We start from the raw sequence: 12804 nt of genomic DNA on the forward strand, positions 1-12804 counted from the left end.
AGCCTCTAATGAAGTACTGAAAATAGTGATGTCTGTAAATACTGAAAGACTGTAAAGTAATGATAATGCCCTAGAGAATTGGGGATCACCAAGTAGCTGGTATGAGAATCCTAGCGCTCTGAATCATCAACCTGTAAGTCATTACCTGCATCGTCAGATGCAGGCTCCAGGCAAAAGGGACATAAGTACATTTGAATTGCACTGGTATGTAAAGCAACTGAAAGAAATAATTAAAAATGCTGAAACTGAAACTAAGCTAATAACTGAGAAATGATAATTGATAATTGAAATGATAACTATTGAAACTGAAACTGAGATGATAACTGCTAACTGATAACTTAACTGATAACTGATATCTTATAACTGAATTGATAACTGGTGATTGAAATTATAATTGATAACTGAAATGATTGCTAATAATTGAACTTAACAAATGAAGTAAGGATATGAATACTCCCTCTTTTGAATAATGAATAACCTATTTATCTAAATAAATAAACTGCAGCCTCAGGCCCAATATATACATATATGTGCACAACTGCGGCCTCAGGCCCAAGTATACGTATACATAACTGCGACCTCAGGTCTAAAATGCATTACGCATAAACTGCGGCCTCAGGCCCAAAGATGCATAAAGCACTAACAGCGACCTCAGGCCCAAAGATGCATAAAGCATTAACTGCGACCTCAGGCCCAAGGATGCATAAAGCATAAACTGCGGCCTCATACCCAAATATAGGTGTTCAACATTCAGGAACTGAGAATCATACTGCAATACATAATAGTGAAATACTGAATTACACTGAGTTGCATGATACTGGATTATTGGATCACACTGAGTTACATAATACTGGAATACTGAATAGGACTAGACTGAGACATGTATTCTTGAAGTGATTATGAACACTGGAACTTCAACTATTTATTGCATACTGAGTAATCTATACTAAGACTCGGTGGCATCAAACCCAAGTCTATATTGAATACGCATTGAGCTCACAACGTTCAGAATGAAAGTGGTGAACGAGTTATGAAGCTAGAGAATAGAAGCTCTACAACTATTCAATGAACTAGGCTACACTATATTTCTGAGGCAATTAGTAACGTCGTAAAAGAAACGTAGTGTAGGGAGAATCATTAACATTCCCAAACATAGAGAGTTAGCCTCACATACCTTAACTTCCTGCTTTGGAGCGTAATACAACATTCGCCAACCCTTTCAACTTTAATCTATATCAATACAAGTCAAAGAGATTCCATATTAACAATAATTCTCATGTTTTGGTCACTTAAGCATTTTCTTAAATACTTGGTGACATAAATCTTTATAGTCTTTATTAATGGTGTTATACACCCAACAAGCCATTCTCTTGATCCTAGATAAATTGTAAAGTCTCAAATTGTTATAATCAACATCGTTCTTCATCACCCATAAGGTAAATAACACCTTTAACCAATAATCAACAATCAACACCCCAAACCTATAACCGTTCATGTTTTTTTATCAAACTCATCAACTCATATCTCATGAACTAGAGTCTATAATCATTAATCCAATAGTATAATCAATTAGAGGTTGAAGACATTACCTTTTTGAAGTTCAATCCTCTTGAATTCGAGTTCTAGGGTTTCTTCTCTCAACAATGATGTCCCAATCGAATATTTAATGATATGGAGGGTTTACCCATATTAATAAGATGTTAGAAGATTAAAATTAACTTAGAATCACCATTAGAACTTACCTTGGGTGGTGGAAGGACCCTTAAGGAGTTAGGTTTTTGAGAGTTCCCCTTTCTAGAGCAAGTTTTTATGTTTTGGTGTTGTAGGGGACGAAATATGGCTTTAAAATGACCCCCACGAGCTCGCCCGCGCACCTGAAGACCTGACCGCACTACTGACCACGCAAAACGGCAGTAACACTGCCTCAAAAGTAGCGCGGTCGCGCTACAGGACGCGCATATTGCATACCATTCTGTAAAACGCGCATAACCTTTTGTACAGAGATCCTCTCAAGATCTATAATATATCGTTGGAAAGCTATTCAAAGGCCTACAACTTTCATGCGTTGAGTGTTTCCAAATTCCTTACACATTGTTATTAAACTCTGCTGGAATATATACCTTCGGCAAACTTAGTCGATTTTGTCAAATCTTATGCACCTTACTTTCCATCTTGATTTTGAAACAGCTATTTTCACCCATAATCATCCCGATGGGACTTCACATGTCCAAAATATAACCTTACTACTCGTTTAACTCATTCATACCTAAGCCAAATTTATAGAATGTTACATTAGCATTAATTAATGACTAACAAATATGGCAGTAAAATATTTATACATATAGCAGATTTAATTCAATTCAAATCACCAAGAATCAAACTGCTTAAAAAGGTAGTCCTAGTATTTAATATCATCCATTCCATAACATGTTTTATGTTTTCGTTAGAAACCAATCCATTCCGTAACAGATTTTTTTCTTTCCATGCATGAATTTTTTTATATAATGTAATGTAGCAAAATTATACATCTTTATATTCTGATGAAATATATATATATATATATATATATATATATATATATATATATATATATATATATATATATATATATATATATATATATATATATATATATATATATATATATATATATATATATATATATATATATATATATATTATGAAAAAATATAATGTATATTTGTGGTATATATACATTATAAATCTTGTATATTTAGGAAAATTCATGTATATATGCATATGCTGTTTATATACGTCTTTATATTTAAATATATATCATCGATCCATTTTATAACAATTTTTTTCCTTTTTATACATGGACTTTTTTATAAAACTCAATTCTAGCAAAATTATATATCTGTATATTACAATGAAATAAAATACATATATATCGTAAAAAAATATAATGTATATTTGTGGTATATTATAAATTATGTATTTTTTTTAGGAAAAACCATGTATATATGCATATGTTATTTATACACTTATTTATAGTTAAATAGATATTATTAATATGCCATTTATATTTTGCACTAATATAACATGCATATTTGTATAAATTATCCGTATAAAAACAATATATGTGACATTATTTTTTTCCTTGTATATACATATTAGGAGCATGTTAATATTTTAGATAAAATTTTATGTAAGGTATATGCTAGCGATATACTTTGAATAATATCAATATAATAATATATTATGATATATATAAGTTATATAAGTGGTATAAATACATATAAAAATATATATGACATATTGATGGAATATTTACATTGTAAATTATCACAATATAATATATTTAAAATATATTAAAGGTATATTTTAAGTTAAAATAAAATTGTACAGAAAAAAAGTTTAAAACTCAAAAAAGAAAAAAAAATACTAAAATTTTCATTGTGCAGAGGGAATTATTTTTGAGATATTCTTCTTTCAAAATCTTTGATATATTTGGGTAAGTGTTATTTATGGAAGAGAAAAAAGAAATTATGGAAGACTGAGGGAAAAGGAAATGTATTAAAAAATATATTAATGTAGAGGGATCCCTTAGTTAATGGAGTTATCAACGTGAAAGCGCTAAGAAAGTAAAAAAATGTGTTGTTTTTTGGAATAAACAAAGCGTACTATCATTTATGAGAATAGTTTTTAAAAAGGGAGCAAGTATGTAAAAATCTCTTCCTGCTGAAACTACGAAGTTGTTCGGTCGTTTGAAGTGGGTTGGGCTTTCTACAGACCAAAAGATTGGATTTGCCCAACCCACTTCCTTTTTTCCTTTTTTTTCAAAATTAACCTAAATGCAGTCAAACATTTATATAACAGCCTCGTTTATTCTGATATTTTTTGGCTAGTATAGTGAAGTATTGTTATAGAGGACACATATTATAATATAAAACAATAATTGATTCCGAGATACACTTGACTTTTATAGTAAATGACTGTTATCTAAAGTTTTGGTTGTAGTCCTTTCCATTCAGAGACGTGAAGTCTAAGATACACCTCTATTTCCTATTATAGAACATAAAATGTCTGATCCTGTATCTTTTTCCATTGCTGAGGAAACTCCTGCTTCTCCTGCTGTGTCTTTTCCACCATATTCTTCTCTTTCTTCTCCCAGTTCCAGTACTTCTTCATTATCCTCTCAGCCAGTGGCTCAGCTAGTTAGGGAGACACTCAGAAGATCTTCTAGACCCTCTAAACCACCTGTGAGTATGCAGGATTATGTAGTGCAATCTAAGCTGCCCTTCTGTTCTTATCTTATCTCCTCCTATGTCTGTTATGATCACTTGCCCCTGCCTATTAAGCTTCTTTGATTGCTTACTTAGTAGTACTTGAGCCTTCATCCTATGTTGAAGCATGCAAGGATCCCTTCTGGGTTAATGCTATGAAGGCTGAAATAGCAGCACTCAAAGAGAACCAGACTTGGACCATAGTTGGCTTGCCTCAGGACAAAATTCCCATTGGTTGCAATGGGTGTTCAAGGTAAAATACAAATCAAATGGAGAGATGGAAACATACAAAGCCAGGCTTATAGTCAAAGGATATAGCCAACATGAGGGACTGGACTATACTGAGACATTCTCTCTTGTGGCCAAAATGGTTACAGTAAGGTCTGTGGTAGCTCTGGCAGTAGCTTCTCACTGGTACATTTTTCAAATGGATGTGCATAAAGCATTTCTCTAAGGGGACCTTTCTGAAGAGGATTTTATGCAAATTTCAGATGTCTTTTCAAGCCATAGGGAATATCAGAAGGTGTACAGGCTCAACAAGTCCTTGTATAGGCTCAAACAAGCTCTTAGACAGTAGAACTTGAAGTTAACAGAAGCTTTGCTGGATATGGGGTTCAAACAGTCTCATTATGACTATTCTCTCTTCACACAACAAAAGGGATTAGACCTGGTAGTCATACTTGTCTATGTAGATGATCTCCTAGTAACATGAACTAACTTGAAGCTGATTGAGCAAGTGAGGAAGGATTTACAGGTTAGGTTCAAAATAAAAGACTTTGTGGAGCTAAAATACTTCTTGGCCATTGAATTCTCTAGATCAGAAAAGGGAATTCAAATGTGCCAAAGAAAGTATGCACTTGAACTAGTTTCTGAGCTTGGTCTGTCAGGTGGAAAGTCAGTGACTACTCCACTAGAGTTCAATCACAAGCTAACCTCTATGGAATTTGATAAGATTGTCACCAAGAATGGTAGTGACAATGATAGTGAACTTGAAGACAAAGGGAGATATAAGATAATAGTAGGTAGACTATTGTACTTGATCATGACTAGGCCTAACATAGCCTTTGTGGTTCAAGTACTTAGTCAGTTCATGCATGTTCCTAAGTAATCTCATATGAGTGCTGTCATGAGAGTCATCGATATATAAAGGGAACTCCAGCCCTAGGTCTGTTCATGCTAGCAGTTAGAAATATGAAGTTAATTGCTTATTATGATTCAGATTTGGGTGCTTGTGTGGAAACAAGAACATGAGTAACTGGTTATGTGTGATGACCCAATAGGTCATCTAGAGTTTTAAACCTTAATTCTGTGTTTGAAGTCTTCGATAGCTTCTTTAAGCCTTCCTTGATTTACGTGCACAGTCAGGGTATTTTTTCTGAAGTCTTTTATGTTAAAAACTGATAAAATATGAAATTTTGTCTTCAAAATCTATTTGAATTGACTTCGATCAACATTTTGATCAAACAAACTCGGATCTATATTTTCGGTCCCGGTGGGTTCGTATAGTAATTTGGGACTTGAGCGCATGTCCGGAATCGAATTCGGAAGTCCCTAACTCGAGTTATCGCTTTTTGTCAAAATTTTAAAGTTTCAAGGCTTAATGAATCTAAAAGTTTAAAGGCTTAATGAATCTAAAGGTTTGATCAATGTTTGACTTTGTTAATACCGGGTCTGTATTTTTGTTTCGGAATTTGATATAGGTCTATTACTATATTTATGACTAGTCTGTCAAATTTGGTGAAAAACGAAGTTGGTTTGACGTGATTTGGACGTCCGGTTGTTAAAATAGAGGTTCTAAAGTTTCCTTGAAAATTTCATTTGATTTGGTATCCGATTTGTAGTTCTAGGTATTATTTTGGTAATTTGATCGCGCAATCAAGTTCTTATAATATTTTTGGACTTGTGTGCATGATTGGTTTGGAGCCCTGAGGGCTTGAGTGAGTTTCGGATAAGCTACAGAGTGAGTTTGGACTTAGAAACAATACTAGTGTGCTTCAGCTCCGGTGTAGGTCTCTGACCTCGCAATTGCGAGGTCAGTGTTCGCAATTGCGAAGAACCCAATTTTCTACTTGGGTCGCAATTGCAAAGAGGGTTAGGTCAGCCAAGGTTCCGCATTTGCGACATCTGCGCCTGGTCAAAAGCTGAGTTAGACGGGATTTCTCTCATTTTTCCAAAATTTCAAACCTAGAGAACCTTAGAGGCGATTTTCCCAAGAGCCCTTATTATCCAATTCATTGGTAAGTGATTCTAACCTATTTTCTTTCAATCTTCCATTACATTTCATAAGATTTCAACCAAAAAATCTAGAACTTTTATGGTAGAAATTAGGGGTTTGGGCAGAATTAGGGATTTTTGTAAAATTAGAATTTAGACCTCGAATTGAGGTCGGATTACGAAACAAATTACATAACCGGGCTGGGGGTGAATGAGTAATCGGATTTTGGTCCGAATTTTAGGTTTGGACCAAGTGAGCCCAGGAATTGACTTTTGCTGCCTTATTCAGTAATAACCTAAATTGAATTTTTTGCATTCGTGGGTAGATCCTAAGGCTTATTTTGAACTATTTGGTTATTTATTTGCTAGATTTGGTTGGTTCGGAGGCTTGTTTGAAAGGCAAAGCCGTGGTTGAGCTTTGAGTTGATCTTTAGAGCGAGGTAAGTGTCGTGGTTAAACTTGACTTGAGGAATTAGGACTTGTTTGCCTATTTTCTACTTGTTTAAATATTGGGTACAACGTATATGTGAGGTGACGAGTACTTATGCGTTGTTATTGGGTTAAAGCATGTGGGTGGGACTTGTTTCTTGTATGTTATCGCTTTCTTTGATTATGATATCCATGTTTTGACTAGTTAATTACTAAACTGATCGTTCTTTCCACATTTATGGGCTATCTGTGATAATTGAGTGTTATTTTGAGGTTGAGGTTGGTATTGCGGGACCATTGTTGACATAAGATTTGTCCTTGTTTATTATATCTCCGTATTGTTATATGTTCATTATTGTTACCTGGTAAGGGAGAGTGTTAATGCACGAAGGGTGATGTCGTGCCATATTTGTATATTAATGCATGAAGAGTGATGTCGTGCCGTATTTGAGAGTTAATGCACGAAGGGTGATGTCGTGTTGTATCTATTGATTCATGATGAAATTGAGGGTAAAAGCACGAAGGGTGATGTCGTACCGTATTTATCATTTTATGGTGAGATTGAGAGTAAAAACACGAAGGGTGATGCCGTGCCATTATTACTGTTTCATAGTCAGGCTGAGAGTAAAAGCACGAATGGAGATGCCGTGAAATTTTATTCATTATGTTTGTTCATTTTGTTGGTTGAAGGTTTATTGACTGTTTATTTGTCATTATGTTGTACGTATATTGTTATTTGCACAGGTTTATTTACGTGGGTATCCTGTCATAGACTCGTCACTACCTCGTCGAGGTTAGGCTCGACACTTATGGAGTACATTGGGTCGATTGTACTTATACTACACTTTGTAGTACTTGTGCAGATTTTGGGACTAGTCCCATTGCCCGTGAGGCGTATCAGCTCGGATTAGCTTTGGAGACTCGAGGTACACGACCTTGAAGTCCCCTTCCACTTTCCCTCGATTTACTATTCTTTTCATTCGAGACAGTTGTACTTATTTCAAACCCTGTTTGTAGAAACTCTAGAAGCTCGTGTACTTGTGACTCTAGATCCGGGTTGTATTGAATTTTAGTTTATTACAACATTTTGTATTTTATTATGAATTTCATTTCTGTTTAATTGGTTAAATTATTCAAAGTGATTAAAAAGCTTACATAGCAAGTGAAATATTAGGTGCCATCACGATCCCGAAGGTGGAAATTCTGGATCGTGACATTATGTGATCAAGTTTGGAGAAGCCTTGATATCATGGAAATCAAAGAAGCAAGGAACAGCCTCCAGAAGCTTAGCTGAAGCAGAATTCAGAAGCATGGCCACAACAGTAGCCGAAATTACATGGCTAACAGGATTGTTCAGAGAACTTAGCATTGAGGTTGAGGTTCCAATACAACTTTTTTGTGATAGCAAAGCTTCTATTCAAATTGCAGCTCATCCCATCTTTTATGAGACAAAACACATTGACATAGGCTATCATTTTTTGAGGGAGAAAATTCAGGAAGGTCTGATCCAAACACAACATATTGGAACCAAAGAACAACTTGCAGATGTGCTGACAAAGAGCCTGTATAGTCCAGGACATGAAAACTTAGTGAGCAAGCTGGGAATGAAGAACCTATTTTCATTTCTCAACTTGAGGGAGGGGGGGGGGGGAGAGAAATCTAGATGTGTGGGTGTACAACTATCAATGAGCTATAATTAAGTTAAGTAAAGTCGCTGGTCAGTTGTATAAGTAGCAGTTAGTTAGTTATAGATATTTTATAGATTTCATTTCTTACTGATCATCTAATGGAATCAGTTTGGAGCTTCTCTTCTCTTCTCTCTAACTACATCTGTGCATGCTCTCGTCAATGTGACGACCCGTCCAGTCATCTCATGAGTTACCGCTCTGTTTTCCCAATTTCTACTTCTTTATGCCTCGTTATCCGCATTAATGTGATCGAGTTGATTAGTTTGCGTTCAGGGTGGATTTGGTAAGAAATGAGACACTTAGTCTCTTTTAAGAAGGTTTAAGTTGGAAAAGTCAACCGGATATTGACTTATGTGTTAGAGGGCTCGGATATGAGTTCCGATAGTTCAGTTAGCTTCGGGAGGTGATTTATGACTTAGGAGTGTGATCGGAATTAGTTTTGGAGGTCCGGTGTAGAATTAGGCTTGAATTGACGAAGTTAGTATTTTGGCGATTTCCGGTTGATCGGCGAGATTTTGATCCGAGGGTCAGAATAGAATTCCGAGAGTTGCTATAGCTGTTTTATATCATTTGTGATATGTGTGCAAAATTTCAGGTCATTCGGACGTGGTTTGGTCAGATTTTTTATCGAAAGCATATTTCGGAAGTTTTTAGAAAACTTAGGCTTGAATTCAATGTGAATTGATGGATTTGGTGTTGTTTGAGGTGTTTTGATGATTGGAACAAGTTTGAATGAGGTTTTAGGATGTGTTGGTGCCTTTGGTTGAGGTCCTGGGGGCCTCGGGTGGTCAATCGGATCATTTGGACCATTTTCTAAGTTGAAAAGTTGCAGATTTTGGGAGTTCAGGTGTTGCAAAAAATAACCCTTCGCGTTCGCGAGGTGTATGTCGTGTTCGCGTAGAAGGGATTTGGGAGGCAGGAATTAAGCCTTCGCATTCGCATTTGAAGCCTCGCGTTTGCGGAAGGCTAAGAGTTGGTGCTTCGCGTTCGCGTATAAGGAAATAGGGTCCAAGAGCAATTGTTCTTCGCGTTTGTATGTGAGGGAACGCGTTCGCATAAGTCTAAATCCTGAAGCATCGCGTTCGCGGAGGGTGAGTCACGTTCGCATAAGCTTAATTTTTGTTAATTTAAAAATGTGCTTCGCGTTCACGAGGCTGAGGTCGCGAACGCGATGAAGAGATATCAGAACTGGGCAGAAAGTTTATAAGTTATTTCATCCGCGATTTTGAGTTATTTTCCTCCATAGTTGAGTATTTTGAGAGCTTTTTGAAGGTTATTAAAGAGGGATTCAAGGAGAATTGATTGGAGGTAAGATTTTTGAACCTAAAGCATGATTCTGTTGTGAAATTAACCTAGAAATTCATGGAATTTAAGCTAAAAATGGAAGAACTAGGGCTTGAGATTTTTGAACTTTTGAATTGGGATTTGAAGGACCATTTGAGGTCGGATTGGAGAACTTTTGATACATGGGGTGATAAGGAATCTAATAAGGTGAAATTTTTTGAGTTTCGAGAAGTGGGCCCGGGGCTCGGGTTTTGCTAATTTCGGGATTTTTGATATTTTTCGATTGTTTTCGCTTGGACTTTGCTCCCTTAGAATATTGTGACATATTCGTTCTGCTTTTGGATAGATTCGACGCGCGTGGAGGCCGATTTGAGGGTCAAAGGCGTCGCGAGCTAGAGTTGTAGCCGGTTCGAGGTGAGTAATGATTGTAAATGATGTCCTGAAGGTTTGAAACCCCGGATTTGCACATCGTAGTGCTATATTGAGGTGAGACACGTGCTTGATGAGGAGCGTGGGGTCGTTTACTACTGGGGATTGTGACTTGGTCCATCCCGATTGATGATTTTACCGAGTATTTGACTGAAACTTATTTGTTATCATCATGTTTTGGGCTGATTGTCGTATTTGGGCTTCGTGCCAACTATTTGGACCCTTCGGGGATTTTTATCACTATTTCCTCACTGTATTGATTTATCACTTGAACTCAGTTTGGTTGGTATTTACTGTTTTACAACTCAACCACTTTTACTCATATTTGAAACTTAAATGATATTTCTAAAAGATGTTTTGGGCTGAGAACTATTGTTTTACTAATGCCCGAGGGGCTTGTGATGATTTACGGACTGAGTGAGGCCGGGAGCCATATGTGAGGATATGCTGAGTGATATGAGGCCGAGGGCCTGAGATACTTTATATGCCACGAGGTGGCTTGAGTGATGTGAGGTCGAGTGCCGAGCGATGTAAGGCCGAGTGTTGAGTGATGATGCCACGAGGTGGCTTGATATAGCGCTTGGGCCGTAAGGGGCCCCTCCGGAGTCTACACACCCACAGTGAGCGCGAGTACCCATTATGATCTGAGAGTGAGCCCGAGGGGATGATGTTGTACTGAGAGTGAGTCCGAGAGGCTGATACTGTTCTGAGTGATTGATACTGTGCCTGAGGGGCGGATTTTTACTTGTCATTTACCTGTTAAATTACCTGTTTTACTTGTCTTAAAAGGGATTTTATTTGATTTCTTCACTGATTTACTGCTTTAAGTGGTTTTACTACTTGATATGGAATTGCTTTGTGCCTTTACATATTTTCATACTTTTAGCCATTGTTTAAAATTATTACTTACTGAGTCGGAGTACTCACATTACTCCATGCACCATGTGTGCAGATTCAGGCATCGCAGAGTCCGCTCCTGAGTGTTGATCCTCCCAGTCCAGGTAGTGATTCGGAGACTACGAGGTAGCTTTTGGCGTCCGCAGCCCCGTGCCTCCCTTATCTTATATTTTTCATGTTCTTAGAACTAATGTATCGGAATTGGTGTTCAATAGACTTGTATCCGAATTTCTTAGTTGCTCATGACTTGTGACACCCCGGTTTGGGATGTGTCGGGATGGTTTCTACTGTTGTTATCATTAAATTCCGCAATTTATGTATATTATATCATGTTTTATTACTGTTTATGATAATTAACTATTTAAAAGAGGTGTTCCGTTTTGGTCTGGCTGGCCTTGTCTTCACGAGATGCGCCATCACGATCGGGTTCGGGGTTAGGGTCGTGACAGTCAAACTCCATAGCTGGGCTCTTCAACAAATACTTAGTCAAACAGTAAAATCTTATATTCTGGATCATCTCTGTTATTTCTTGAAACTTCTCTTTCATTAGTTGAACTGCGGAAAATATAGATGATATTATACTAGCTTTGAGTGCCTGTTAGCATAATATGTTCTGGTTTCTTTTTAGAGGCTTAGTCCTCCGGATTTTGGCACGTGTTTGTTAGGCTTTTCTTATCATATTTCATTTTTCTATCTTAAGGAAAGATAATATATTTGCCATAATTAATTTTACTTTTTACGAAAAGATTTATTTTTATTTTTTATATTTGACTTGTCTTTTTTCATAGAGGAAAAGATTTTGATTTTTATAAATTAAGGATAAGTAGCATGCACAATGTAGTATTGAGAGTCTTGTTTAGGGGAAAATTTGTGAAAGAAGTGTTAGCCTACCACTTGTGTGTACTTTTTTATGATATTGTTCTCTTAATATTTTGTACCCTCTTTCATACAGTGAATGAATTACTCATCTCCGCATATGAACGTAGGTCAATTGATAAAATCATGTTAAATGTTTGTCTCTTTTGGTATATTTTCTTTGGTTGTATGATTTATCGCTGTTTAAGATTTGTTGTACTAGCTTCCGCATGACACCACTATAAGAATGTATTTTTTAGCTTGATTCTTGAACCAATCTTTAATATTGTGTGACGGAATTTTGTAGCTAACTTATGTTCTCTTGTGTTATGAAACTCTAAAACTCAAATATTTTCGTGAGAATTGTTATATATTGCCTACATTATAGCTTTGGACATTTGATCTTTATCCTTGAACCTTTTCAGTTGATAAAAATGAATTGTGAAATAAACAGTAGGTAATATAGACAATGCAACCTTTATCAGAAAATATAGAATTTACAAAGAAGGTAAATAACGAATGATTTAAAACAAGGGAATTTCATGAATAATAAATCCTCTATTGCCATGAGCCATGTGGCATGCCTTCAATTCTTGATTGCCACTAAAAGCATTGCTGGGCTAAACCAACCAATATTATATGCTTTAGGTCAAGCTTGTATGATTTTTCTTAAAATGCCTTACACCATTAAGAGATTTCTATAGTAAGCTTCTAATTTTTTCAGCTACGACTTTGTTAACACAGCCAACAAATACTGTATA

Source organism: Nicotiana tabacum, chromosome 16 (assembly GCF_000715075.1).
Source record: "Nicotiana tabacum cultivar K326 chromosome 16, ASM71507v2, whole genome shotgun sequence".
Lineage (NCBI taxonomy): Eukaryota > Viridiplantae > Streptophyta > Magnoliopsida > Solanales > Solanaceae > Nicotiana > Nicotiana tabacum.